The sequence below is a fragment of the Pseudophryne corroboree genome, chromosome 3 (assembly GCF_028390025.1).
Source record: "Pseudophryne corroboree isolate aPseCor3 chromosome 3, aPseCor3.hap2, whole genome shotgun sequence".
In the NCBI taxonomy this organism is placed as follows: Eukaryota; Metazoa; Chordata; class Amphibia; order Anura; family Myobatrachidae; genus Pseudophryne; species Pseudophryne corroboree.
In genome coordinates, this window is record NC_086446.1 from 547,123,709 (window position 1) to 547,150,653 (window position 26,945).

General features: G+C 33.6%; 25 non-coding genes across 25 annotated transcripts; all 25 read left to right on the forward strand.

Annotated features, from left to right (window-relative positions):
• Positions 1–1,236: 1,236 nt before the first annotated feature.
• TRNAL-AAG (transfer RNA leucine (anticodon AAG)) lies at positions 1,237–1,318 on the forward strand. The gene has a single exon. It is a non-coding gene; the product is annotated as a tRNA-Leu (tRNA).
• Positions 1,319–1,580: 262 nt separating this feature from the next.
• TRNAL-UAG (transfer RNA leucine (anticodon UAG)) lies at positions 1,581–1,662 on the forward strand. Its single transcript has one exon. It is a non-coding gene; the product is annotated as a tRNA-Leu (tRNA).
• A 1,697-nt stretch (positions 1,663–3,359) lies between these two features.
• TRNAL-AAG (transfer RNA leucine (anticodon AAG)) lies at positions 3,360–3,441 on the forward strand. Its single transcript has one exon. It is a non-coding gene; the product is annotated as a tRNA-Leu (tRNA).
• Positions 3,442–3,703: 262 nt separating this feature from the next.
• On the forward strand, positions 3,704–3,785 carry TRNAL-UAG (transfer RNA leucine (anticodon UAG)). The gene has a single exon. It is a non-coding gene; the product is annotated as a tRNA-Leu (tRNA).
• A 1,698-nt stretch (positions 3,786–5,483) lies between these two features.
• Positions 5,484–5,565, forward strand: TRNAL-AAG (transfer RNA leucine (anticodon AAG)). Its single transcript has one exon. It is a non-coding gene; the product is annotated as a tRNA-Leu (tRNA).
• A 262-nt stretch (positions 5,566–5,827) lies between these two features.
• On the forward strand, positions 5,828–5,909 carry TRNAL-UAG (transfer RNA leucine (anticodon UAG)). Its single transcript has one exon. It is a non-coding gene; the product is annotated as a tRNA-Leu (tRNA).
• A 1,699-nt stretch (positions 5,910–7,608) lies between these two features.
• TRNAL-AAG (transfer RNA leucine (anticodon AAG)) lies at positions 7,609–7,690 on the forward strand. Its single transcript has one exon. It is a non-coding gene; the product is annotated as a tRNA-Leu (tRNA).
• Positions 7,691–7,952: 262 nt separating this feature from the next.
• On the forward strand, positions 7,953–8,034 carry TRNAL-UAG (transfer RNA leucine (anticodon UAG)). Its single transcript has one exon. It is a non-coding gene; the product is annotated as a tRNA-Leu (tRNA).
• A 1,700-nt stretch (positions 8,035–9,734) lies between these two features.
• On the forward strand, positions 9,735–9,816 carry TRNAL-AAG (transfer RNA leucine (anticodon AAG)). Its single transcript has one exon. It is a non-coding gene; the product is annotated as a tRNA-Leu (tRNA).
• A 262-nt stretch (positions 9,817–10,078) lies between these two features.
• On the forward strand, positions 10,079–10,160 carry TRNAL-UAG (transfer RNA leucine (anticodon UAG)). The gene has a single exon. It is a non-coding gene; the product is annotated as a tRNA-Leu (tRNA).
• Positions 10,161–11,871: 1,711 nt separating this feature from the next.
• TRNAL-AAG (transfer RNA leucine (anticodon AAG)) lies at positions 11,872–11,953 on the forward strand. Its single transcript has one exon. It is a non-coding gene; the product is annotated as a tRNA-Leu (tRNA).
• Positions 11,954–12,215: 262 nt separating this feature from the next.
• On the forward strand, positions 12,216–12,297 carry TRNAL-UAG (transfer RNA leucine (anticodon UAG)). Its single transcript has one exon. It is a non-coding gene; the product is annotated as a tRNA-Leu (tRNA).
• A 1,698-nt stretch (positions 12,298–13,995) lies between these two features.
• Positions 13,996–14,077, forward strand: TRNAL-AAG (transfer RNA leucine (anticodon AAG)). Its single transcript has one exon. It is a non-coding gene; the product is annotated as a tRNA-Leu (tRNA).
• A 262-nt stretch (positions 14,078–14,339) lies between these two features.
• On the forward strand, positions 14,340–14,421 carry TRNAL-UAG (transfer RNA leucine (anticodon UAG)). The gene has a single exon. It is a non-coding gene; the product is annotated as a tRNA-Leu (tRNA).
• Positions 14,422–16,121: 1,700 nt separating this feature from the next.
• On the forward strand, positions 16,122–16,203 carry TRNAL-AAG (transfer RNA leucine (anticodon AAG)). Its single transcript has one exon. It is a non-coding gene; the product is annotated as a tRNA-Leu (tRNA).
• A 262-nt stretch (positions 16,204–16,465) lies between these two features.
• On the forward strand, positions 16,466–16,547 carry TRNAL-UAG (transfer RNA leucine (anticodon UAG)). The gene has a single exon. It is a non-coding gene; the product is annotated as a tRNA-Leu (tRNA).
• Positions 16,548–18,245: 1,698 nt separating this feature from the next.
• TRNAL-AAG (transfer RNA leucine (anticodon AAG)) lies at positions 18,246–18,327 on the forward strand. The gene has a single exon. It is a non-coding gene; the product is annotated as a tRNA-Leu (tRNA).
• A 262-nt stretch (positions 18,328–18,589) lies between these two features.
• TRNAL-UAG (transfer RNA leucine (anticodon UAG)) lies at positions 18,590–18,671 on the forward strand. Its single transcript has one exon. It is a non-coding gene; the product is annotated as a tRNA-Leu (tRNA).
• Positions 18,672–20,371: 1,700 nt separating this feature from the next.
• Positions 20,372–20,453, forward strand: TRNAL-AAG (transfer RNA leucine (anticodon AAG)). Its single transcript has one exon. It is a non-coding gene; the product is annotated as a tRNA-Leu (tRNA).
• Positions 20,454–20,715: 262 nt separating this feature from the next.
• Positions 20,716–20,797, forward strand: TRNAL-UAG (transfer RNA leucine (anticodon UAG)). The gene has a single exon. It is a non-coding gene; the product is annotated as a tRNA-Leu (tRNA).
• A 1,697-nt stretch (positions 20,798–22,494) lies between these two features.
• On the forward strand, positions 22,495–22,576 carry TRNAL-AAG (transfer RNA leucine (anticodon AAG)). Its single transcript has one exon. It is a non-coding gene; the product is annotated as a tRNA-Leu (tRNA).
• Positions 22,577–22,838: 262 nt separating this feature from the next.
• TRNAL-UAG (transfer RNA leucine (anticodon UAG)) lies at positions 22,839–22,920 on the forward strand. Its single transcript has one exon. It is a non-coding gene; the product is annotated as a tRNA-Leu (tRNA).
• A 1,699-nt stretch (positions 22,921–24,619) lies between these two features.
• Positions 24,620–24,701, forward strand: TRNAL-AAG (transfer RNA leucine (anticodon AAG)). Its single transcript has one exon. It is a non-coding gene; the product is annotated as a tRNA-Leu (tRNA).
• Positions 24,702–24,963: 262 nt separating this feature from the next.
• Positions 24,964–25,045, forward strand: TRNAL-UAG (transfer RNA leucine (anticodon UAG)). The gene has a single exon. It is a non-coding gene; the product is annotated as a tRNA-Leu (tRNA).
• Positions 25,046–26,744: 1,699 nt separating this feature from the next.
• On the forward strand, positions 26,745–26,826 carry TRNAL-AAG (transfer RNA leucine (anticodon AAG)). The gene has a single exon. It is a non-coding gene; the product is annotated as a tRNA-Leu (tRNA).
• The last annotated feature ends 119 nt before the right edge of the window (positions 26,827–26,945 follow it).

Here is a 26,945-nt window from a genome sequence, read left to right on the forward strand (position 1 = left end):
GTTCATTTGGTACCATGGCCGAGCGGTCTAAGGCCACTAAGCTGCTAAAATAAAATATTGGTAGGTTAAAAAGTTCATCTGCCCTAGATTTTAAAACAGTTTATCATAATTTCAAGAGTCTTCTCAAACTTTAAAAATAATATGTAAAATTATAAACTATGAGCTATGGAGTCAAGGTAGAAATGTGGCTGAGCGGTCTAAGATGCTGCATTAAGGCTCCAGTCTGTTTGGAGGCATGGGTTCAAATTCCACTGCTGTCATAATTATTTTCAAGATAAAACGACTGTCATTGATGTCAAAGTGTTTTTCTCCACTAAACAGCAAGTCAATAATAAAAAATCCTTTCTAATTAATATTGTCTGCTAATTTTGTACCTTTTTTAAATTTTTGTATTTTAAACACTTTTAACATGACACTTCTTTTCAAGTATTGATTTATAACTACACAATTTTATCTTGTAATCTTAACTATATGATCCAGAACTCTGAGCTTTGAGTCAAAAGTATCCATGGGGTTGCAAGGGCGAGTGGTCTAAGGCACTGGATTTAGGTTCCAGTCTCTCTGGAGGCGTGGGTCTGAATCCCACTGCTTCCATAATGATTTTACTATGAAAATGTCAGTCAGTGATGGCAATGTGTTTTTCTCCACTAATAAGAAAATCAATAATAATAAAGTCCTTTCTCCTCAACATCTGATCAATATGATCCAGATGCATTAGCTAAAAATCAGCAGTGTCTAAGGTGCTGGATTAAAGTTCCAGATTCTTTGGAGGAATTGGTTCAAAACCTACTGCCGCCATAATTATTTTCCCTGAGAAAAAATAAGTAATTGATGTCAAAGTGTTTTTTCTCTACTAAACAGCAAATTAATAATAAAAATATCCTTTCTCATTGATATTTTATGTCAATTTATGTACTTTTTTAACCTTCCAAAACGTTTTGTACATAATTTAAACACTTTTTGCATTACACTTTTTTTAAATATTGATTTAAAAAAATGTTTTTACTGTAACCTGAGCTATATGACCCAGATCTGTGAGCTAAGAGTGTCCATGTGGTACCATGGCCGAGCGGTCTAAGGCCACTAAGTTGCTAAAGTAAAATATTGGAAGGTTGAAAAGTTCCTCATCTGTCCTAGGATTTAAAACAGTTTATCACAATTTCAAGAGTCTTCTCAAACTTTAAAAATAATATGTAAAATAATAAACTATGACCTTTGGAGCCAAAATAGATATGTGGTAGCATGGCCGAGCGGTCTAAGGCGCTGGATTAAGGCTCCAGTCTCTTTGGAGGCGTGGGTTCAAATCCCACTGCTGCCATAATTATTTTCAAGAGAAAATGACATTTATTGATGTCAAACTGTTTTACTCTACTAAACAGCAAATCAATAATAAAAAATCCTTACTCATTAATATTGTCTACTAATTTTGTACCTTTTTTATGCTTCCTTAACTTTTTGTATTTTAAATACTTGTAACATGACACTTCTTTTCAAGTATTGAATTAAAACAACACATTTTTTCCCTGTAATCTCAACTGTATGATCCAGAACTGTGAGCATTCGGTCAAACAGGTCCATGTGGTAGCATGGCCGAGCGGTCTAAGGCGCTGGATTTAGGCTCCAGTCTCTCTGGAGGCGTGGGTTCAAATCCCACTGCTGCCATAATGATTTTACTATGAAAACATCAGTCAGTGATGACAAAATGTTTTTCTCCACTAATAAGAAAAACAATAATAATAAAGACTTTTCTCCTCAATAGCTGATTGATATGATCCAGATGCATGAGCTAAAAATCAGCAGTGTCTAAGGTGCTGGATTAAGGTTCCAGTTTCTTTGGAGGCTTAGGATCAAAACCTACTGCCGCCATAATTATTTTTCCTAAGAAAAAATAAGTCATTGATGTCAAAGTGTTTTTCTTTACTAAACAGCAAATGAATAATAAAAAAATCCTTTCTCATTAATATTTTATGTCAATTGATGTACTTTTTTAACCTTCCAAAACATTTTGTACATAACTTAAACACTTTTGGTATGACACTTCTTTTTAAGTATTTATTTAAAACAAAAAAAACTTTGTACTGTAATCTGTGCTATATGGCCCAGATCTGTGAGCTAAGAGTGTTCATTTGGTACCATGGCCGAGCGGTCTAAGGCCACTAAGCTGCTAAAATAAAATATTGGTAGGTTAAAAAGTTCATCATCTGCCCTAGATTTTAAAACAGTTTATCATAATTTCAAGAGTCTTCTCAAAATGTAAAAATAATATGTAAAATTATAAACTATGAGCTATGGAGTCAAGGTAGAAATGTGGCTGAGTGGTCTAAGATGCTGCATTAAGGCTCCAGTCTGTTTGGAGGCATGGGTTCAAATTCCACTGCTGTCATAATTATTTTCAAGATAAAAAGACTGTCATTGATGTCAAAGTGTTTTTCTCCACTAAACAGCAAGTCAATAATAAAAAATCCTTTCTAATTAATATTGTCTGCTAATTTTGTACCTTTTTTAAATTTTTGTATTTTAAACACTTTTAACATGACACTTCTTTTCAAGTATTGATTTATAACTACACAATTTTTTCTTGTAATCTTAACTATATGATCCAGAACTCTGAGCTTTGAGTCAAAAGTATCCATGGGGTAGCAAGGGCGAGTGGTCTAAGGCACTGGAATAGGTTCCAGTCGCTCTGGAGGTGTGGGTATGAATCCCACTGCTTCCATAATGATTTTACTATGAAAATGTCAGTCAGTGATGGCAATGTGTTTTTCTCCACTAATAAGAAAATCAATAATAATAAAGTCCTTTCTCCTCAACATCTGATCAATATGATCCAGATGCATTAGCTAAAAATCAGCAGTGTCTAAGGTGCTGGATTAAAGTTCCAGATTCTTTGGAGGAATTGGTTCAAAACCTACTGCCGCCATAATTATTTTCCCTGAGAAAAAATAAGTAATTGATGTCAAAGTGTTTTTTCTCTACTAAACAGCAAATGAATAATAAAAATATCCTTTCTCATTGATATTTTATGTCAATTTATGTACTTTTTTAACCTTCCAAAACGTTTTGTACATTATTTAAACACTTTTTGCATTACACTTCTTTTTAAATATTGATTTAAAAAAATGTTTTTACTGTAACCTGAGCTATATGACCCAGATCTGTGAGCTAAGAGTGTCCATGTGGTACCATGGCCGAGCGGTCTAAGGCCACTAAGTTGCTAAAGTAAAATATTGGAAGGTTGAAAAGTTCCTCATCTGTCCTAGGATTTAAAACAGTTTATCACAATTTCAAGAGTCTTCTCAAACTTTAAAAATAATATGTAAAATAATAAACTATGACCTTTGGAGCCAAAATAGATATGTGGTAGCATGGCCGAGCGGTCTAAGGCGCTGGATTAAGGCTCCAGTCTCTTTGGAGGCGTGGGTTCAAATCCCACTGCTGCCATAATTATTTTCAAGAGAAAATGACATTTATTGATGTCAAACTGTTTTACTCTACTAAACAGCAAATCAATAATAAAAAATCCTTACTCATTAATATTGTCTACTAATTTTGTACCTTTTTTATGCTTCCTTAACTTTTTGTATTTTAAATACTTGTAACATGACACTTCTTTTCAAGTATTGAATTAAAACAACACATTTTTTCCCTGTAATCTCAACTGTATGATCCAGAACTGTGAGCATTCGGTCAAACAGGTCCATGTGGTAGCATGGCCGAGCGGTCTAAGGCGCTGGATTTAGGCTCCAGTCTCTCTGGAGGCGTGGGTTCAAATCCCACTGCTGCCATAATGATTTTACTATGAAAACATCAGTCAGTGATGACAAAATGTTTTTCTCCACTAATAAGAAAAACAATAATAATAAAGACTTTTCTCCTCAATAGCTGATTGATATGATCCAGATGCATGAGCTAAAAATCAGCAGTGTCTAAGGTGCTGGATTAAGGTTCCAGTTTCTTTGGAGGCTTAGGATCAAAACCTACTGCCGCCATAATTATTTTTCCTAAGAAAAAATAAGTCATTGATGTCAAAGTGTTTTTCTTTACTAAACAGCAAATGAATAATAAAAAAATCCTTTCTCATTAATATTTTATGTCAATTGATGTACTTTTTTAACCTTCCAAAACATTTTGTACATAACTTAAACACTTTTGGTATGACACTTCTTTTTAAGTATTTATTTAAAACAAAAAAAACTTTGTACTGTAATCTGTGCTATATGGCCCAGATCTGTGAGCTAAGAGTGTTCATTTGGTACCATGGCCGAGCGGTCTAAGGCCACTAAGCTGCTAAAATAAAATATTGGTAGGTTAAAAAGTTCATCATCTGCCCTAGATTTTAAAACAGTTTATCATAATTTCAAGAGTCTTCTCAAAATGTAAAAATAATATGTAAAATTATAAACTATGAGCTATGGAGTCAAGGTAGAAATGTGGCTGAGTGGTCTAAGATGCTGCATTAAGGCTCCAGTCTGTTTGGAGGCATGGGTTCAAATTCCACTGCTGTCATAATTATTTTCAAGATAAAAAGACTGTCATTGATGTCAAAGTGTTTTTCTCCACTAAACAGCAAGTCAATAATAAAAAATCCTTTCTAATTAATATTGTCTGCTAATTTTGTACCTTTTTTAAATTTTTGTATTTTAAACACTTTTAACATGACACTTCTTTTCAAGTATTGATTTATAACTACACAATTTTATCTTGTAATCTTAACTATATGATCCAGAACTCTGAGCTTTGAGTCAAAAGTATCCATGGGGTAGCAAGGGCGAGTGGTCTAAGGCACTGGAATAGGTTCCAGTCGCTCTGGAGGCGTGGGTATGAATCCCACTGCTTCCATAATGATTTTACTATGAAAATGTCAGTCAGTGATGGCAATGTGTTTTTCTCCACTAATAAGAAAATCAATAATAATAAAGTCCTTTCTCCTCAACATCTGATCAATATGATCCAGATGCATTAGCTAAAAATCAGCAGTGTCTAAGGTGCTGGATTAAAGTTCCAGATTCTTTGGAGGAATTGGTTCAAAACCTACTGCCGCCATAATTATTTTCCCTGAGAAAAAATAAGTAATTGATGTCAAAGTGTTTTTTCTCTACTAAACAGCAAATGAATAATAAAAATATCCTTTCTCATTGATATTTTATGTCAATTTATGTACTTTTTTAACCTTCCAAAACGTTTTGTACATAATTTAAACACTTTTTGCATTACACTTCTTTTTAAATATTGATTAAAAAAAAATGTTTTTACTGTAACCTGAGCTATATGACCCAGATCTGTGAGCTAAGAGTGTCCATGTGGTACCATGGCCGAGCGGTCTAAGGCCACTAAGTTGCTAAAGTAAAATATTGGAAGGTTGAAAAGTTCATCATCTGTCCTAGATTTTAAAACAGTTTATCACAATTTCAAGAGTCTACTCAAACTTTAAAAATAATATGTAAAATAATAAACTATGACCTTTGGAGCCAAAATAGATATGTGGTAGCATGGCCGAGCGGTCTAAGGCGCTGTATTAAGGCTCCAGTCTCTTTGGAGGCGTGGGTTCAAATCCCACTGCTGCCATAATTATTTTCAAGAGAAAATGACATTTATTGATGTCAAACTGTTTTACTCTACTAAACAGCAAATCAATAATAAAAAATCCTTACTCATTAATATTGTCTACTAATTTTGTACCTTTTTTATGCTTCCTTAACTTTTTGTATTTTAAATACTTGTAACATGACACTTCTTTTCAAGTATTGATTTAAAACAACACATTTTTTCCCTGTAATCTCAACTGTATGATCCAGAACTGTGAGCATTCGGTCAAACAGGTCCATGTGGTAGCATGGCCGAGCGGTCTAAGGCGCTGGATTTAGGCTCCAGTCTCTCTGGAGGCGTGGGTTCAAATCCCACTGCTGCCATAATGATTTTACTATGAAAACATCAGTCAGTGATGACAAAATGTTTTTCTCCACTAATAAGAAAAACAATAATAATAAAGACTTTTCTCCTCAATAGCTGATTGATATGATCCAGATGCATGAGCTAAAAATCAGCAGTGTCTAAGGTGCTGGATTAAGGTTCCAGTTTCTTTGGAGGCTTTGGATCAAAACCTACTGCCGCCATAATTATTTTTCCTAAGAAAAAATAAGTCATTGATGTCAAAGTGTTTTTCTTTACTAAACAGCAAATGAATAATAAAAAATCCTTTCTCATTAATATTTTATGTCAATTGATGTACTTTTTTAACCTTCCAAAACATTTTGTACATAACTTAAACACTTTTGGTATGACACTTCTTTTTAAGTATTTATTTAAAACAAAAAAAAATGTTTGTACTGTAATCTGTGCTATATGGCCCAGATCTGTGAGCTAAGAGTGTTCATTTGGTACCATGGCCGAGCGGTCTAAGGCCACTAAGCTGCTAAAATAAAATATTGGTAGGTTAAAAAGTTCATCATCTGCCCTAGATTTTAAAACAGTTTATCATAATTTCAAGAGTCTTCTCAAACTTTAAAAATAATATGTAAAATTATAAACTATGAGCTATGGAGTCAAGGTAGAAATGTGGCTGAGCGGTCTAAGATGCTGCATTAAGGCTCCAGTCTGTTTGGAGGCATGGGTTCAAATTCCACTGCTGTCATAATTATTTTCAAGATAAAACGACTGTCATTGATGTCAAAGTGTTTTTCTCCACTAAACAGCAAGTCAATAATAAAAAATCCTTTCTAATTAATATTGTCTGCTAATTTTGTACCTTTTTAAATTTTTGTATTTTAAACACTTTTAACATGACACTTCTTTTCAAGTATTGATTTATAACTACACAATTTTATCTTGTAATCTTAACTATATGATCCAGAACTCTGAGCTTTGAGTCAAAAGTATCCATGGGGTAGCAAGGGCGAGTGGTCTAAGGCACTGGATTTAGGTTCCAGTCTCTCTGGAGGCGTGGGTCTGAATCCCACTGCTTCCATAATGATTTTACTATGAAAATGTCAGTCAGTGATGGCAATGTGTTTTTCTCCACTAATAAGAAAATCAATAATAATAAAGTCCTTTCTCCTCAACATCTGATCAATATGATCCAGATGCATTAGCTAAAAATCAGCAGTGTCTAAGGTGCTGGATTAAAGTTCCAGATTCTTTGGAGGAATTGGTTCAAAACCTACTGCCGCCATAATTATTTTCCCTGAGAAAAAAATAAGTAATTGATGTCAAAGTGTTTTTTCTCTACTAAACAGCAAATGAATAATAAAAATATCCTTTCTCATTGATATTTTATGTCAATTTATGTACTTTTTTAACCTTCCAAAACGTTTTGTACATAATTTAAACACTTTTTGCATTACACTTCTTTTTAAATATTGATTTAAAAAAATGTTTTTACTGTAACCTGAGCTATATGACCCAGATCTGTGAGCTAAGAGTGTCCATGTGGTACCATGGCCGAGCGGTCTAAGGCCACTAAGTTGCTAAAGTAAAATATTGGAAGGTTGAAAAGTTCCTCATCTGTCCTAGATTTTAAAACAGTTAATCACAATTTCAAGAGTCTTCTCAAACTTTAAAAATAATATGTAAAATAATAAACTATGACCTTTGGAGCCAAAACAGATATGTGGTAGCATGGCCGAGCGGTCTAAGGTGCTGGATTAAGGCTCCAGTCTCTTTGGAGGCGTGGGTTCAAATCCCACTGCTGCCATAATTATTTTCAAGAGAAAATGACATTTATTGATGTCAAACTGTTTTACTCTACTAAACAGCAAATCAATAATAAAAAATCCTTACTCATTAATATTGTCTACTAATTTTGTACCTTTTTTATGCTTCCTTAACTTTTTGTATTTTAAATACTTGTAACATGACACTTCTTTTCAAGTATTGATTTAAAACAACACATTTTTTCCCTGTAATCTCAACTGTATGATCCAGAACTGTGAGCATTCGGTCAAACAGGTCCATGTGGTAGCATGGCCGAGCGGTCTAAGGCGCTGGATTTAGGCTCCAGTCTCTCTGGAGGCGTGGGTTCAAATCCCACTGCTGCCATAATGATTTTACTATGAAAACATCAGTCAGTGATGACAAAATGTTTTTCTCCACTAATAAGAAAAACAATAATAATAAAGACTTTTCTCCTCAATAGCTGATTGATATGATCCAGATGCATGAGCTAAAAATCAGCAGTGTCTAAGGTGCTGGATTAAGGTTCCAGTTTCTTTGGAGGCTTAGGATCAAAACCTACTGCCGCCATAATTATTTTTCCTAAGAAAAAATAAGTCATTGATGTCAAAGTGTTTTTCTTTACTAAACAGCAAATGAATAATAAAAAAATCCTTTCTCATTAATATTTTATGTCAATTGATGTACTTTTTTAACCTTCCAAAACATTTTGTACATAACTTAAACACTTTTGGTATGACACTTCTTTTTAAGTATTTATTTAAAACAAAAAAAACGTTTGTACTGTAATCTGTGCTATATGGCCCAGATCTGTGAGCTAAGAGTGTTCATTTGGTACCATGGCCGAGCGGTCTAAGGCCACTAAGCTGCTAAAATAAAATATTGGTAGGTTAAAAAGTTCATCATCTGCCCTAGATTTTAAAACAGTTTATCATAATTTCAAGAGTCTTCTCAAAATGTAAAAATAATATGTAAAATTATAAACTATGAGCTATGGAGTCAAGGTAGAAATGTGGCTGAGCGGTCTAAGATGCTGCATTAAGGCTCCAGTCTGTTTGGAGGCATGGGTTCAAATTCCACTGCTGTCATAATTATTTTCAAGATAAAAAGACTGTCATTGATGTCAAAGTGTTTTTCTCCACTAAACAGCAAGTCAATAATAAAAAATCCTTTCTAATTAATATTGTCTGCTAATTTTGTACCTTTTTTAAATTTTTGCATTTTAAACACTTTTAACATGACACTTCTTTTCAAGTATTGATTTATAACTACACAATTTTTTATTGTAATCTTAACTATATGATCCAGAACTCTGAGCTTTGAGTCAAAAGTATCCATGGGGTAGCAAGGGCGAGTGGTCTAAGGCACTGGATTTAGGTTCCAGTCGCTCTGGAGGCGTGGGTATGAATCCCACTGCTTCCATAATGATTTTACTATGAAAATGTCAGTCAGTGATGGCAATGTGTTTTTCTCCACTAATAAGAAAATCAATAATAATAAAGTCCTTTCTCCTCAACATCTGATCAATATGATCCAGATGCATTAGCTAAAAATCAGCAGTGTCTAAGGCGCTGGATTAAAGTTCCAGATTCTTTGGAGGAATTGGTTCAAAGCCTACTGCCGCCATCATTATTTTCCCTGAGAAAAAATAAGTAATTGATGTCAAAGTGTTTTTTCTCTACTAAACAGCAAATGAATAAAAAAAATATCCTTTCTCATTGATATTTTATATCAATTTATGTACTTTTTTAACCTTCCAAAACGTTTTGTACATAATTTAAACACTTTTTGCATTACACTTCTTTTTAAATATTGATTTAAAAAAATGTTTTTTACTGTAACCTGAGCTATATGACCCAGATCTGTAAGCTAAGAGTGTCCATGTGGTACCATGGCCGAGCGGTCTAAGGCCACTAAGTTGCTAAAGTAAAATATTGGAAGGTTGAAAAGTTCATCATCTGTCCTAGATTTTAAAACAGTTTATCACAATTTCAAGAGTCTTCTCAAACTTTAAAAATAATATGTAAAATAATAAACTATGACCTTTGGAGCCAAAATAGATATGTGGTAGCATGGCCGAGCGGTCTAAGGCGCTGGATTAAGGCTCCAGTCTCTTTGGAGGCGTGGGTTCAAATCCCACTGCTGCCATAATTATTTTCAAGAGAAAATGACATTTATTGATGTCAAACTGTTTTACTCTACTAAACAGCAAATCAATAATAAAAAATCCTTACTCATTAATATTGTCTACTAATTTTGTACCTTTTTTATGCTTCCTTAACTTTTTGTATTTTAAATACTTGTAACATGACACTTCTTTTCAAGTATTGATTTAAAACAACACATTTTTTCCCTGTAATCTCAACTGTATGATCCAGAACTGTGAGCATTCGGTCAAACAGGTCCATGTGGTAGCATGGCCGAGCGGTCTAAGGCGCTGGATTTAGGCTCCAGTCTCTCTGGAGGCGTGGGTTCAAATCCCACTGCTGCCATAATGATTTTACTAAGAAAACATCAGTCAGTGATGACAAAATGTTTTTCTCCACTAATAAGAAAAACAATAATAATAAAGACTTTTCTCCTCAATAGCTGATTGATATGATCCAGATGCATGAGCTAAAAATCAGCAGTGTCTAAGGTGCTGGATTAAGGTTCCAGTTTCTTTGGAGGCTTAGGATCAAAACCTACTGCCGCCATAATTATTTTTCCTAAGAAAAAATAAGTCATTGATGTCAAAGTGTTTTTCTTTACTAAACAGCAAATGAATAATAAAAAAATCCTTTCTCATTAATATTTTATGTCAATTGATGTACTTTTTTAACCTTCCAAAACATTTTGTACATAACTTAAACACTTTTGGTATGACACTTCTTTTTAAGTATTTATTTAAAACAAAAAAAAACGTTTGTTCTGTAATCTGTGCTATATGGCCCAGATCTGTGAGCTAAGAGTGTTCATTTGGTACCATGGCCGAGCGGTCTAAGGCCACTAAGCTGCTAAAATAAAATATTGGTAGGTTAAAAAGTTCACCATCTGCCCTAGATTTTAAAACAGTTTATCATAATTTCAAGAGTCTTCTCAAAATGTAAAAATAATATGTAAAATTATAAACTATGAGCTATGGAGTCAAGGTAGAAATGTGGCTGAGCGGTCTAAGATGCTGCATTAAGGCTCCAGTCTGTTTGGAGGCATGGGTTCAAATTCCACTGCTGTCATAATTATTTTCAAGATAAAAAGACTGTCATTGATGTCAAAGTGTTTTTCTCCACTAAACAGCATGTCAATAATAAAAAATCCTTTCTAATTAATATTGTCTGCTAATTTTGTACCTTTTTTACATTTTTGTATTTTAAACACTTTTAACATGACACTTCTTTTCAAGTATTGATTTATAACTACACAATTTTATCTTGTAATCTTAACTATATGATCCAGAACTCTGAGCTGTGAGTCAAAAGTATCCATGGGGTAGCAAGGGCGAGTGGTCTAAGACACTGGATTTAGGTTCCAGTCGCTCTGGAGGCGTGGGTATGAATCCCACTGCTTCCATAATGATTTTACTATGAAAATGTCAGTCAGTGATGGCAATGTGTTTTTCTCCACTAATAAGAAAATCAATAATAATAAAGTCCTTTCTCCTCAACATCTGATCAATATGATCCAGATGCATTAGCTAAAAATCAGCAGTGTCTAAGGTGCTGGATTAAAGTTCCAGATTCTTTGGAGGAATTGGTTCAAAACCTACTGCCGCCATAATTATTTTCCCTGAGAAAAAATAAGTAATTGATGTCAAAGTGTTTCAAAGTGTTTTTTCTCTACTAAACAGCAAATGAATAATAAAAATATCCTTTCTCATTGATATTTTATGTCAATTTATGTACTTTTTTTAACCTTCCAAAACGTTTTGTACATAATTTAAACACTTTTTGCATTACACTTCTTTTTAAATATTGATTTAAAAAAATATTTTTACTGTAACCTGAGCTATATGACCCAGATCTGTGAGCTAAGAGTGTCCATGTGGTACCATGGCCAAGCGGTCTAAGGCCACTAAGTTGCTAAAGTAAAATATTGGAAGGTTGAAAAGTTCCTCATCTGTCCTAGATTTTAAAACAGTTTATCACAATTTCAAGAGTCTTCTCAAACTTTAAAAATAATATGTAAAATAATAAACTATGACCTTTGGAGCCAAAATAGATATGTGGTAGCATGGCCGAGCGGTCTAAGGCGCTGGATTAAGGCTCCAGTCTCTTTGGAGGCGTGGGTTCAAATCCCACTGCTGACATAATTATTTTCAAGAGAAAATGACATTTATTGATGTCAAACTGTTTTACTCTACTAAACAGCAAATCAATAATAAAAAATCCTTACTCATTAATATTGTCTACTAATTTTGTACCTTTTTTATGCTTCCTTAACTTTTTGTATTTTAAATACTTGTAACATGACACTTCTTTTCAAGTATTGATTTAAAACAACACATTTTTTCCCTGTAATCTCAACTGTATGATCCAGAACTGTGAGCATTCGGTCAAACAGGTCCATGTGGTAGCATGGCCGAGCGGTCTAAGGCGCTGGATTTAGGCTCCAGTCTCTCTGGAGGCGTGGGTTCAAATCCCACTGCTGCCATAATGATTTTACTAAGAAAACATCAGTCAGTGATGACAAAATGTTTTTCTCCACTAATAAGAAAAACAATAATAATAAAGACTTTTCTCCTCAATAGCTGATTGATATGATCCAGATGCATGAGCTAAAAATCAGCAGTGTCTAAGGTGCTGGATTAAGGTTCCAGTTTCTTTGGAGGCTTAGGATCAAAACCTACTGCCGCCATAATTATTTTTCCTAAGAAAAAATAAGTCATTGATGTCAAAGTGTTTTTCTTTACTAAACAGCAAATGAATAATAAAAAAATCCTTTCTCATTAATATTTTATGTCAATTGATGTACTTTTTTAACCTTCCAAAACATTTTGTACATAACTTAAACACTTTTGGTATGACACTTCTTTTTAAGTATTTATTTAAAACAAAAAAAACGTTTGTACTGTAATCTGTGCTATATGGCCCAGATCTGTGAGCTAAGAGTGTTCATTTGGTACCATGGCCGAGCGGTCTAAGGCCACTAAGCTGCTAAAATAAAATATTGGTAGGTTAAAAAGTTCATCATCTGCCCTAGATTTTAAAACAGTTTATCATAATTTCAAGAGTCTTCTCAAAATGTAAAAATAATATGTAAAATTATAAACTATGAGCTATGGAGTCAAGGTAGAAATGTGGCTGAGCGGTCTAAGATGCTGCATTAAGGCTCCAGTCTGTTTGGAGGCATGGGTTCAAATTCCACTGCTGTCATAATTATTTTCAAGATAAAAAGACTGTCATTGATGTCAAAGTGTTTTTCTCCACTAAACAGCAAGTCAATAATAAAAAATCCTTTCTAATTAATATTGTCTGCTAATTTTGTACCTTTTTAAATTTTTGTATTTTAAACACTTTTAACATGACACTTCTTTTCAAGTATTGATTTATAACTACACAATTTTATCTTGTAATCTTAACTATATGATCCAGAACTCTGAGCTTTGAGTCAAAAGTATCCATGGGGTAGCAAGGGCGAGTGGTCTAAGGCACTGGATTTAGGTTCCAGTCTCTCTGGAGGCGTGGGTCTGAATCCCACTGCTTCCTTAATGATTCTACTATAAAAATGTCAGTCAGTGATGGCAATGTGTTTTTCTCCACTAATAAGAAAATCAATAATAATAAAGTCCTTTCTCCTCAACATCTGATCAATATGATCCAGATGCATTAGCTAAAAATCAGCAGTGTCTAAGGTGCTGGATTAAAGTTCCAGATTCTTTGGAGGAATTGGTTCAAAACCTACTGCCGCCATAATTATTTTCCCTGAGAAAAAATAAGTAATTGATGTCAAAGTGTTTTTTCTCTACTAAACAGCAAATGAATAATAAAAATATCCTTTCTCATTGATATTTTATGTCAATTTATGTACTTTTTTAACCTTCCAAAACGTTTTGTACATAATTTAAACACTTTTTGCATTACACTTCTTTTTAAATATTGATTTAAAAAAATGTTTTTACTGTAACCTGAGCTATATGACCCAGATCTGTGAGCTAAGAGTGTCCATGTGGTACCATGGCCGAGCGGTCTAAGGCCACTAAGTTGCTAAAGTAAAATATTGGAAGGTTGAAAAGTTCCTCATCTGTCCTAGATTTTAAAACAGTTAATCACAATTTCAAGAGTCTTCTCAAACTTTAAAAATAATATGTAAAATAATAAACTATGACCTTTGGAGCCAAAATAGATATGTGGTAGCATGGCCGAGCGGTCTAAGGCGCTGGATTAAGGCTCCAGTCTCTTTGGAGGCGTGGGTTCAAATCCCACTGCTGCCATAATTATTTTCAAGAGAAAATGACATTTATTGATGTCAAACTGTTTTACTCTACTAAACAGCAAATCAATAATAAAAAATCCTTACTCATTAATATTGTCTACTAATTTTGTACCTTTTTTATGCTTCCTTAACTTTTTGTATTTTAAATACTTGTAACATGACACTTCTTTTCAAGTATTGATTTAAAACAACACATTTTTTCCCTGTAATCTCAACTGTATGATCCAGAACTGTGAGCATTCGGTCAAACAGGTCCATGTGGTAGCATGGCCGAGCGGTCTAAGGCGCTGGATTTAGGCTCCAGTCTCTCTGGAGGCGTGGGTTCAAATCCCACTGCTGCCATAATGATTTTACTAAGAAAACATCAGTCAGTGATGACAAAATGTTTTTCTCCACTAATAAGAAAAACAATAATAATAAAGACTTTTCTCCTCAATAGCTGATTGATATGATCCAGATGCATGAGCTAAAAATCAGCAGTGTCTAAGGTGCTGGATTAAGGTTCCAGTTTCTTTGGAGGCTTAGGATCAAAACCTACTGCCGCCATAATTATTTTTCCTAAGAAAAAATAAGTCATTGATGTCAAAGTGTTTTTCTTTACTAAACAGCAAATGAATAATAAAAAAATCCTTTCTCATTAATATTTTATGTCAATTGATGTACTTTTTTAACCTTCCAAAACATTTTGTACATAACTTAAACACTTTTGGTATGACACTTCTTTTTAAGTATTTATTTAAAACAAAAAAAACGTTTGTTCTGTAATCTGTGCTATATGGCCCAGATCTGTGAGCTAAGAGTGTTCATTTGGTACCATGGCCGAGCGGTCTAAGGCCACTGAGCTGCTAAAATAAAATATTGGTAGGTTAAAAAGTTCATCATCTGCCCTAGATTTTAAAACAGTTTATCATAATTTCAAGAGTCTTCTCAAAATGTAAAAATAATATGTAAAATTATAAACTATGAGCTATGGAGTCAAGGTAGAAATGTGGCTGAGCGGTCTAAGATGCTGCATTAAGGCTCCAGTCTGTTTGGAGGCATGGGTTCAAATTCCACTGCTGTCATAATTATTTTCAAGATAAAAAGACTGTCATTGATGTCAAAGTGTTTTTCTCCACTAAACAGCAAGTCAATAATAAAAAATCCTTTCTAATTAATATTGTCTGCTAATTTTGTACCTTTTTTACATTTTTGTATTTTAAACACTTTTAACATGACACTTCTTTTCAAGTATTGATTTATAACTACACAATTTTATCTTGTAATCTTAACTATATGATCCAGAACTCTGAGCTGTGAGTCAAAAGTATCCATGGGGTAGCAAGGGCGAGTGGTCTAAGGCACTGGATTTAGGTTCCAGTCGCTCTGGAGGCGTGGGTATGAATCCCACTGCTTCCATAATGATTTTACTATGAAAATGTCAGTCAGTGATGGCAATGTGTTTTTCTCCACTAATAAGAAAATCAATAATAATAAAGTCCTTTCTCCTCAACATCTGATCAATATGATCCAGATGCATTAGCTAAAAATCAGCAGTGTCTAAGGTGCTGGATTAAAGTTCCAGATTCTTTGGAGGAATTGGTTCAAAACCTACTGCCGCCATAATTATTTTCCCTGAGAAAAAATAAGTAATTGATGTCAAAGTGTTTTTTCTCTACTAAACAGCAAATGAATAATAAAAATATCCTTTCTCATTGATATTTTATGTCAATTTATGTACTTTTTTAACCTTCCAAAACGTTTTGTACATAATTTAAACACTTTTTGCATTACACTTCTTTTTAAATATTGATTTAAAAAAAATGTTTTTACTGTAACCTGAGCTATATGACCCAGATCTGTGAGCTAAGAGTGTCCATGTGGTACCATGGCCGAGCGGTCTAAGGCCACTAAGTTGCTAAAGTAAAATATTGGAAGGTTGAAAAGTTCCTCATCTGTCCTAGATTTTAAAACAGTTTATCACAATTTCAAGAGTCTTCTCAAACTTTAAAAATAATATGTAAAATAATAAACTATGACCTTTGGAGCCAAAACAGATATGTGGTAGCATGGCTGAGCGGTCTAAGGTGCTGGATTAAGGCTCCAGTCTCTTTGGAGGCGTGGGTTCAAATCCCACTGCTGCCATAATTATTTTCAAGAGAAAATGACATTTATTGATGTCAAACTGTTTTACTCTACTAAACAGCAAATCAATAATAAAAAATCCTTACTCATTAATATTGTCTACTAATTTTGTACCTTTTTTATGCTTCCTTAACTTTTTGTATTTTAAATACTTGTAATATGACACTTCTTTTCAAGTATTGATTTAAAACAACACATTTTTTCCCTGTAATCTCAACTGTATGATCCAGAACTGTGAGCATTCGGTCAAACAGGTACATGTGGTAGCATGGCCGAGCGGTCTAAGGCGCTGGATTTAGGCTCCAGTCTCTCTGGAGGCATGGGTTCAAATCCCACTGCTGCCATAATGATTTTACTATGAAAACATCAGTCAGTGATGACAAAATGTTTTTCTCCACTAATAAGAAAAACAATAATAATAAAGACTTTTCTCCTCAATAGCTGATTGATATGATCCAGATGCATGAGCTAAAAATCAGCAGTGTCTAAGGTGCTGGATTAAGGTTCCAGTTTCTTTGGAGGCTTAGGATCAAAACCTACTGCCGCCATAATTATTTTTCCTAAGAAAAAATAAGTCATTGATGTCAAAGTGTTTTTCTTTACTAAACAGCAAATGAATAATAAAAAAATCCTTTCTCATTAATATTTTATGTCAATTGATGTACTTTTTTAACCTTCCAAAACATTTTGTACATAACTTAAACACTTTTGGTATGACACTTCTTTTTAAGTATTTATTTAAAACAAAAAAAAAATGTTTGTACTGTAATCTGTGCTATATGGCCCAGATCTGTGAGCTAAGAGTGTTCATTTGGTACCATGGCCGAGCGGTCTAAGGCCACTAAGCTGCTAAAATAAAATATTGGTAGGTTAAAAAGTTCATCATCTGCCCTTGATTTTAAAACAGTTTATCATAATTTCAAGTCTTCTAAAAATGTAAAAATAATATGTAAAATTATAAACTATGAGCTATGGAGTCAAGGTAGAAATGTGGCTGAGCGGTCTAAGATGCTGCATTAAGGCTCCAGTCTGTTTGGAGGCATGGGTTCAAATTCCACTGCTGTCATAATTATTTTCAAGATAAAACGACTGTCATTGATGTCAAAGTGTTTTTCTCCACTAAACAGCAAGTCAATAATAAAAAATCCTTTCTAATTAATATTGTCTGCTAATTTTGTACCTTTTTTAAATTTTTGTATTTTAAACACTTTTAACATGACACTTCTTTTCAAGTATTGATTTATAACTACACAATTTTTTCTTGTAATCTTAACTATATGATCCAGAACTCTGAGCTTTGAGTCAAAAGTATCCATGGGGTAGCAAGGGCGAGTGGTGTAAGGCACTGGATTTAGGTTCCAGTCTCTCTGGAGGCGTGGGTCTGAATCCCACTGCTTCCATAATGATTTTACTATGAAAATGTCAGTCAGTGATGGCAATGTGTTTTTCTCCACTAATAAGAAAATCAATAATAATAAAGTCCTTTCTCCTCAACATCTGATCAATATGATCCAGATGCATTAGCTAAAAATCAGCAGTGTCTAAGGTGCTGGATTAAAGTTCCAGATTCTTTGGAGGAATTGGTTCAAAGCCTACTGCCGCCATCATTATTTTCCCTGAGAAAAAATAAGTAATTGATGTCAAAGTGTTTTTTCTCTACTAAACAGCAAATGAATAATAAAAATATCCTTTCTCATTGATATTTTATGTCAATTTATGTACTTTTTTAACCTTCCAAAACGTTTTGTACATAATTTAAACACTTTTTGCATTACACTTCTTTTAAATATTGATTTAAAAAAATGTTTTTACTGTAACCTGAGCTATATGACCCAGATCTGTGAGCTAAGAGTGTCCATGTGGTACCATGGCCGAGCGGTCTAAGGCCACTAAGTTGCTAAAGTAAAATATTGGAAGGTTGAAAAGTTCCTCATCTGTCCTAGATTTTAAAACAGTTTATCACAATTTCAAGAGTCTTCTCAAACTTTAAAAATAATATGTAAAATAATAAACTATGACCTTTGGAGCCAAAATAGATATGTAGTAGCATGGCCGAGCGGTCTAAGGCGCTGGATTAAGGCTCCAGTCTCTTTGGAGGCGTGGGTTCAAATCCCACTGCTGCCATAATTCTTTTCAAGAGAAAATCACATTTATTGATGTCAAACTGTTTTACTCTACTAAACAGCAAATCAATAATAAAAAATCCTTACTCATTAATATTGTCTACTAATTTTGTACCTTTTTTATGCTTCCTTAACTTTTTGTATTTTAAATACTTGTAACATGACACTTCTTTTCAAGTATTGATTTAAAACAACACATTTTTTCCCTGTAATCTCAACTGTATGATCCAGAACTGTGAGCATTCGGTCAAACAGGTCCATGTGGTAGCATGGCTGAGCGGTCTAAGGCGCTGGATTTAGGCTCCAGTCTCTCTGGAGGCGTGGGTTCAAATCCCACTGCTGCCATAATGATTTTACTATGAAAACATCAGTCAGTGATGACAAAATGTTTTTCTCCACTAATAAGAAAAACAATAATAATAAAGACTTTTCTCCTCAATAGCTGATTGATATGATCCAGATGCATGAGCTAAAAATCAGCAGTGTCTAAGGTGCTGGATTAAGGTTCCAGTTTCTTTGGAGGCTTAGGATCAAAACCTACTGCCGCCATAATTATTTTTCCTAAGAAAAAATAAGTCATTGATGTCAAAGTGTTTTTCTTTACTAAACAGCAAATGAATAATAAAAAAATCCTTTCTCATTAATATTTTATGTCAATTGATGTACTTTTTTAACCTTCCAAAACATTTTGTACATAACTTAAACACTTTTGGTATGACACTTCTTTTTAAGTATTTATTTAAAACAAAAAAAAATGTTTGTACTGTAATCTGTGCTATATGGCCCAGATCTGTGAGCTAAGAGTGTTCATTTGGTACCATGGCCGAGCGGTCTAAGGCCACTAAGCTGCTAAAATAAAATATTGGTAGGTTAAAAAGTTCATCATCTGCCCTAGATTTTAAAACAGTTTATCATAATTTCAAGAGTCTTCTCAAAATGTAAAAATAATATGTAAAATTATAAACTATGAGCAATGGAGTCAAGGTAGAAATGTGGCTGAGCGGTCTAAGATGCTGCATTAAGGCTCCAGTCTGTTTGGAGGCATGGGTTCAAATTCCACTGCTGTCATAATTATTTTCAAGATAAAAAGACTGTCATTGATGTCAAAGTGTTTTTCTCCACTAAACAGCAAGTCAATAATAAAAAATCCTTTCTAATTAATATTGTCTGCTAATTTTGTACCTTTTTAAATTTTTGTATTTTAAACACTTTTAACATGACACTTCTTTTCAAGTATTGATTTATAACTACACAATTTTTTCTTGTAATCTTAACTATATGATCCAGAACTCTGAGCTTTGAGTCAAAAGTATCCATGGGGTAGCAAGGGCGAGTGGTCTAAGGCACTGGATTTAGGTTCCAGTCGCTCTGGAGGCGTGGGTATGAATCCCACTGCTTCCATAATGATTTTACTATGAAAATGTCAGTCAGTGATGGCAATGTGTTTTTCTCCACTAATAAGAAAATCAATAATAATAAAGTCCTTTCTCCTCAACATCTGATCAATATGATCCAGATGCATTAGCTAAAAATCAGCAGTGTCTAAGGTGCTGGATTAAAGTTCCAGATTCTTTGGAGGAATTGGTTCAAAGCCTACTGCCGCCATAATTATTTTCCCTGAGAAAAAATAAGTAATTGATGTCAAAGTGTTTTTTCTCTACTAAACAGCAAATGAATAATAAAAATATCCTTTCTCATTGATATTTTATGTCAATTTATGTACTTTTTTAACCTTCCAAAACGTTTTGTACATAATTTAAACACTTTTTGCATTACACTTCTTTTTAAATATTGATTTAAAAAAATGTTTTTTACTGTAACCTGAGCTATATGACCCAGATCTGTGAGCTAAGAGTGTCCATGTGGTACCATGGCCGAGCGGTCTAAGGCCACTAAGTTGCTAAAGTAAAATATTGGAAGGTTGAAAAGTTCATCATCTGTCCTAGATTTTAAAACATTTTATCACAATTTCAAGAGTCTTCTCAAACTTTAAAAATAATATGTAAAATAATAAACTATGACCTTTGGAGCCAAAATAGATATGTGGTAGCATGGCCGAGCGGTCTAAGGCGCTGGATTAAGGCTCCAGTCTCTTTGGAGGCGTGGGTTCAAATCCCACTGCTGCCATAATTATTTTCAAGAGAAAATGACATTTATTGATGTCAAACTGTTTTACTCTACTAAACAGCAAATCAATAATAAAAAATCCTTACTCATTAATATTGTCTACTAATTTTGTACCTTTTTTATGCTTCCTTAACTTTTTGTATTTTAAATACTTGTAACATGACACTTCTTTTCAAGTATTGATTTAAAACAACACATTTTTTCCCTGTAATCTCAACTGTATGATCCAGAACTGTGAGCATTCGGTCAAACAGGTCCATGTGGTAGCATGGCCGAGCGGTCTAAGGCGCTGGATTTAGGCTCCAGTCTCTCTGGAGGCGTGGGTTCAAATCCCACTGCTGCCATAATGATTTTACTATGAAAACATCAGTCAGTGATGACAAAATGTTTTTCTCCACTAATAAGAAAAACAATAATAATAAAGACTTTTCTCCTCAATAGCTGATTGATATGATCCAGATGCATGAGCTAAAAATCAGCAGTGTCTAAGGTGCTGGATTAAGGTTCCAGTTTCTTTGGAGGCTTAGGATCAAAACCTACTGCCGCCATAATTATTTTTCCTAAGAAAAAATAAGTCATTGATGTCAAAGTGTTTTTCTTTACTAAACAGCAAATGAATAATAAAAAAATCCTTTCTCATTAATATTTTATGTCAATTGATGTACTTTTTTAACCTTCCAAAACATTTTGTACATAACTTAAACACTTTTGGTATGACACTTCTTTTTAAGTATTTATTTAAAACAAAAAAAAGTTTGTACTGTAATCTGTGCTATATGGCCCAGATCTGTGAGCTAAGAGTGTTCATTTGGTACCATGGCCGAGCGGTCTAAGGCCACTAAGCTGCTAAAAAAAAATATTGGTAGGTTAAAAAGTTCATCATCTGCCCTAGATTTTAAAACAGTTTATCATAATTTCAAGAGTCTTCTCAAAATGTAAAAATAATATGTAAAATTATAAACTATGAGCAATGGAGTCAAGGTAGAAATGTGGCTGAGCGGTCTAAGATGCTGCATTAAGGCTCCAGTCTGTTTGGAGGCATGGGTTCAAATTCCACTGCTGTCATAATTATTTTCAAGATAAAAAGACTGTCATTGATGTCAAAGTGTTTTTCTCCACTAAACAGCAAGTCAATAATAAAAAATCCTTTCTAATTAATATTGTCTGCTAATTTTGTACCTTTTTTAAATTTTTGTATTTTAAACACTTTTAACATGACACTTCTTTTCAAGTATTGATTTATAACTACACAATTTTTTCTTGTAATCTTAACTATATGATCCAGAACTCTGAGCTTTGAGTCAAAAGTATCCATGGGGTAGCAAGGGCGAGTGGTCTAAGGCACTGGATTTAGGTTCCAGTCGCTCTGGAGGCGTGGGTATGAATCCCACTGCTTCCATAATGATTTTACTATGAAAATGTCAGTCAGTGATGGCAATGTGTTTTTCTCCACTAATAAGAAAATCAATAATAATAAAGTCCTTTCTCCTCAACATCTGATCAATATGATCCAGATGCATTAGCTAAAAATCAGCAGTGTCTAAGGTGCTGGATTAAAGTTCCAGATTCTTTGGAGGAATTGGTTCAAAGCCTACTGCCGCCATAATTATTTTCCCTGAGAAAAAATAAGTAATTGATGTCAAAGTGTTTTTTCTCTACTAAACAGCAAATGAATAATAAAAATATCCTTTCTCATTGATATTTTATGTCAATTTATGTACTTTTTTAACCTTCCAAAACGTTTTGTACATAATTTAAACACTTTTTGCATTACACTTCTTTTTAAATATTGATTTAAAAAATGTTTTTACTGTAACCTGAGCTATATGACCCAGATCTGTGAGCTAAGAGTGTCCATGTGGTACCATGGCCGAGCGGTCTAAGGCCACTAAGTTGCTAAAGTAAAATATTGGAAGGTTGAAAAGTTCATCATCTGTCCTAGATTTTAAAACAGTTTATCACAATTTCAAGAGTCTTCTCAAACTTTAAAAATAATATGTAAAATAATTAACTATGACCTTTGGAGCCAAAATAGATAAATGGTAGCATGGCCGAGCTGTCTAAAGCGCTGGATTAAGGCTCCAGTCTCTTTGGAGGCGTGGGTTCAAATCCCACTGCTGCCATAATTATTTTCAAGAGAAAATGACATTTATTGATGTCAAACTGTTTTACTCTACTAAACAGCAAATCAATAATAAAAAATCCTTACTCATTAATATTGTCTACTAATTTTGTACCTTTTTTATGCTTCCTTAACTTTTTGTATTTTAAATACTTGTAACATGACACTTCTTTTCAAGTATTGATTTAAAACAACACATTTTTTCCCTGTAATCTCAACTGTATGATCCAGAACTGTGAGCATTTGGTCAAACAGGTCCATGTGGTAGCATGGCCGAGCGGTCTAAGGCGCTGGATTTAGGCTCCAGTCTCTCTGGAGGCGTGGGTTCAAATCCCACTGCTGCCATAATGATTTTACTATAAAAACATCAGTCAGTGATGACAAAATGTTTTTCTCCACTAATGAGAAAAACAATAATAATAAAGACTTTTCTCCTCAATAGCTGATTGATATGATCCAGATGCATGAGCTAAAAATCAGCAGTGTCTAAGGTGCTGGATTAAGGTTCCAGTTTCTTTGGAGGCTTAGGATCAAAACCTACTGCCGCCATAATTATTTTTCCTAAGAAAAAATAAGTCATTGATGTCAAAGTGTTTTTCTTTACTAAACAGCAAATGAATAATAAAAAAATCCTTTCTCATTAATATTTTATGTCAATTGAAGTACTTTTTTAACCTTCCAAAACATTTTGTACATAACTTAAACACTTTTGGTATGACACTTCTTTTTAAGTATTTATTTAAAACAAAAAAAACGTTTGTACTGTAATCTGTGCTATATGGCCCAGATCTGTGAGCTAAGAGTGTTCATTTGGTACCATGGCCGAGCGGTCTAAGGCCACTAAGCTGCTAAAATAAAATATTGGTAGGTTAAAAAGTTCATCATCTGCCCTAGATTTTAAAACAGTTTATCATAATTTCAAGAGTCTTCTCAAAATGTAAAAATAATATGTAAAATTATAAACTATGAGCTATGGAGTCAAGGTAGAAATGTGGCTGAGCGGTCTAAGATGCTGCATTAAGGCTCCAGTCTGTTTGGAGGCATGGGTTCAAATTCCACTGCTGTCATAATTATTTTCAAGATAAAAAGACTGTCATTGATGTCAAAGTGTTTTTCTCCACTAAACAGCAAGTCAATAATAAAAAATCCTTTCTAATTAATATTGTCTGCTAATTTTGTACCTTTTTTAAATTTTTGTATTTTAAACACTTTTAACATGACACTTCTTTTCAAGTATTGATTTATAACTACACAATTTTTTCTTGTAATCTTAACTATATGATCCAGAACTCTGAGCTGTGAGTCAAAAGTATCCATGGGGTAGCAAGGGCGAGTGGTCTAAGGCACTGGATTTAGGTTCCAGTCGCTCTGGAGGCGTGGGTATGAATCCCACTGCTTCCATAATGATTTTACTATGAAAATGTCAGTCAGTGATGGCAATGTGTTTTTCTCCACTAATAAGAAAATCAATAATAATAAAGTCCTTTCTCCTCAACATCTGATCAATATGATCCAGATGCATTAGCTAAAAATCAGCAGTGTCTAAGGTGCTGGATTAAAGTTCCAGATTCTTTGGAGGAATTGGTTCAAAACCTACTGCCGCCATAATTATTTTCCCTGAGAAAAAATAAGTAATTGATGTCAAAGTGTTTTTTCTCTACTAAACAGCAAATGAATAATAAAAATATCCTTTCTCATTGATATTTTATGTCAATTTATGTACTTTTTTAACCTTCCAAAACGTTTTGTACATAATTTAAACACTTTTTGCATTACACTTCTTTTTAAATATTGATTTTAAAAAATGTTTTTACTGTAACCTGAGCTATATGACCCAGATCTGTGAGCTAAGAGTGTCCATGTGGTACCATGGCCGAGCGGTCTAAGGCCACTAAGTTGCTAAAGTAAAATATTGGAAGGTTGAAAAGTTCATCATCTGTCCTAGATTTTAAAACAGTTTATCACAATTTCAAGAGTCTTCTCAAACTTTAAAAATAATATGTAAAATAATAAACTATGACCTTTGGAGCCAAAATAGATATGTGGTAGCATGGCCGAGCGGTCTAAGGCGCTGGATTAAGGCTCCAGTCTCTTTGGAGGCGTGGGTTCAAATCCCACTGCTGCCATAATTATTTTCAAGAGAAAATGACATTTATTGATGTCAAACTGTTTTACTCTACTAAACAGCAAATCAATAATAAAAAATCCTTACTCATTAATATTGTCTACTAATTTTGTACCTTTTTTATGCTTCCTTAACTTTTTGTATTTTAAATACTTGTAACATGACACTTCTTTTCAAGTATTGATTTAAAACAACACATTTTTTCCCTGTAATCTCAACTGTATGATCCAGAACTGTGAGCATTCGGTCATACACGTCCATGTGGTAGCATGGCCGAGCGGTATAAGGCGCTGGATTTAGGCTCCAGTCTCTCTGGAGGCGTGGGTTCAAATCCCACTGCTGCTATAATGATTTTACTATGAAAACATCAGTCAGTGATGACAAAATGTTTTTCTCCACTAATAAGAAAAACAATAATAATAAAGACTTTTCTCCTCAATAGCTGATTGATATGATCCAGATGCATGAGCTAAAAATCAGCAGTGTCTAAGGTGCTGGATTAAGGTTCCAGTTTCTTTGGAGGCTTTGGATCAAAACCTACTGCCGCCATAATTATTTTTCCTAAGAAAAAATAAGTCATTGATGTCAAAGTGTTTTTCTTTACTAAACAGCAAATGAATAATAAAAAAATCCTTTCTCATTAATATTTTATGTCAATTGATGTACTTTTTTAACCTTCCAAAACATTTTGTACATAACTTAAACACTTTTGGTATGACACTTCTTTTTAAGTATTTATTTAAAACAAAAAAAAATGTTTGTACTGTAATCTGTGCTATATGGCCCAGATCTGTGAGCTAAGAGTGTTCATTTGGTACCATGGCCGAGCGGTCTAAGGCCACTAAGCTGCTAAAATAAAATATTGGTAGGTTAAAAAGTTCATCATCTGCCCTAGATTTTAAAACAGTTTATCATAATTTCAAGAGTCTTCTCAAAATGTAAAAATAATATGTAAAATTATAAACTATGAGCTATGGAGTCAAGGTAGAAATGTGGCTGAGCGGTCTAAGATGCTGCATTAAGGCTCCAGTCTGTTTGGAGGCATGGGTTCAAATTCCACTGCTGTCATAATTATTTTCAAGATAAAACGACTGTCATTGATGTCAAAGTGTTTTTCTCCACTAAACAGCAAGTCAATAATAAAAAATCCTTTCTAATTAATATTGTCTGCTAATTTTGTACCTTTTTAAATTTTTGTATTTTAAACACTTTTAACATGACACTTCTTTTCAAGTATTGATTTATAACTACACAATTTTTTCTTGTAATCTTAACTATATGATCCAGAACTCTGAGCTTTGAGTCAAAAGTATCCATGGGGTAGCAAGGGCGAGTGGTCTAAAGCACTGGATTTAGGTTCCAGTCTCTCTGGAGGTGTGGGTCTGAATCCCACTGCTTCCTTAATGATTTTACTATAAAAATGTCAGTCAGTGATGGCAATGTGTTTTTCTCCACTAATAAGAAAATCAATAATAATAAAGTCCTTTCTCCTCAACATCTGATCAATATGATCCAGATGCATTAGCTAAAAATCAGCAGTGTCTAAGGTGCTGGATTAAAGTTCCAGATTCTTTGGAGGAATTGGTTCAAAACCTACTGCCGCCATAATTATTTTCCCTGAGAAAAAATAAGTAATTGATGTCAAAGTGTTTTTTCTCTACTAAACAGCAAATGAATAATAAAAATATCCTTTCTCATTGATATTTTATGTCAATTTATGTACTTTTTTAACCTTCCAAAACGTTTTGTACATAATTTAAACACTTTTTGCATTACACTTCTTTTTAAATATTGATTTAAAAAAATGTTTTTACTGTAACCTGAGCTATATGACCCAGATCTGTGAGCTAAGAGTGTCCATGTGGTACCATGGCCGAGCGGTCTAAGGCCACTAAGTTGCTAAAGTAAAATATTGGAAGGTTGAAAAGTTCATCATCTGTCCTAGATTTTAAAACAGTTTATCACAATTTCAAGAGTCTTCTCAAACTTTAAAAATAATATGTAAAATAATAAACTATGACCTTTGGAGCCAAAATAGATATGTGGTAGCATGGCCGAGCGGTCTAAGGCGCTGGATTAAGGCTCCAGTCTCTTTGGAGGCGTGGGTTCAAATCCCACTGCTGCCATAATTATTTTCAAGAGAAAATGACATTTCTAGATGTCAAACTGTTTTACTCTACTAAACAGCAAATCAATAATAAAAAATCCTTACTCATTAATATTGTCTACTAATTTTGTACCTTTT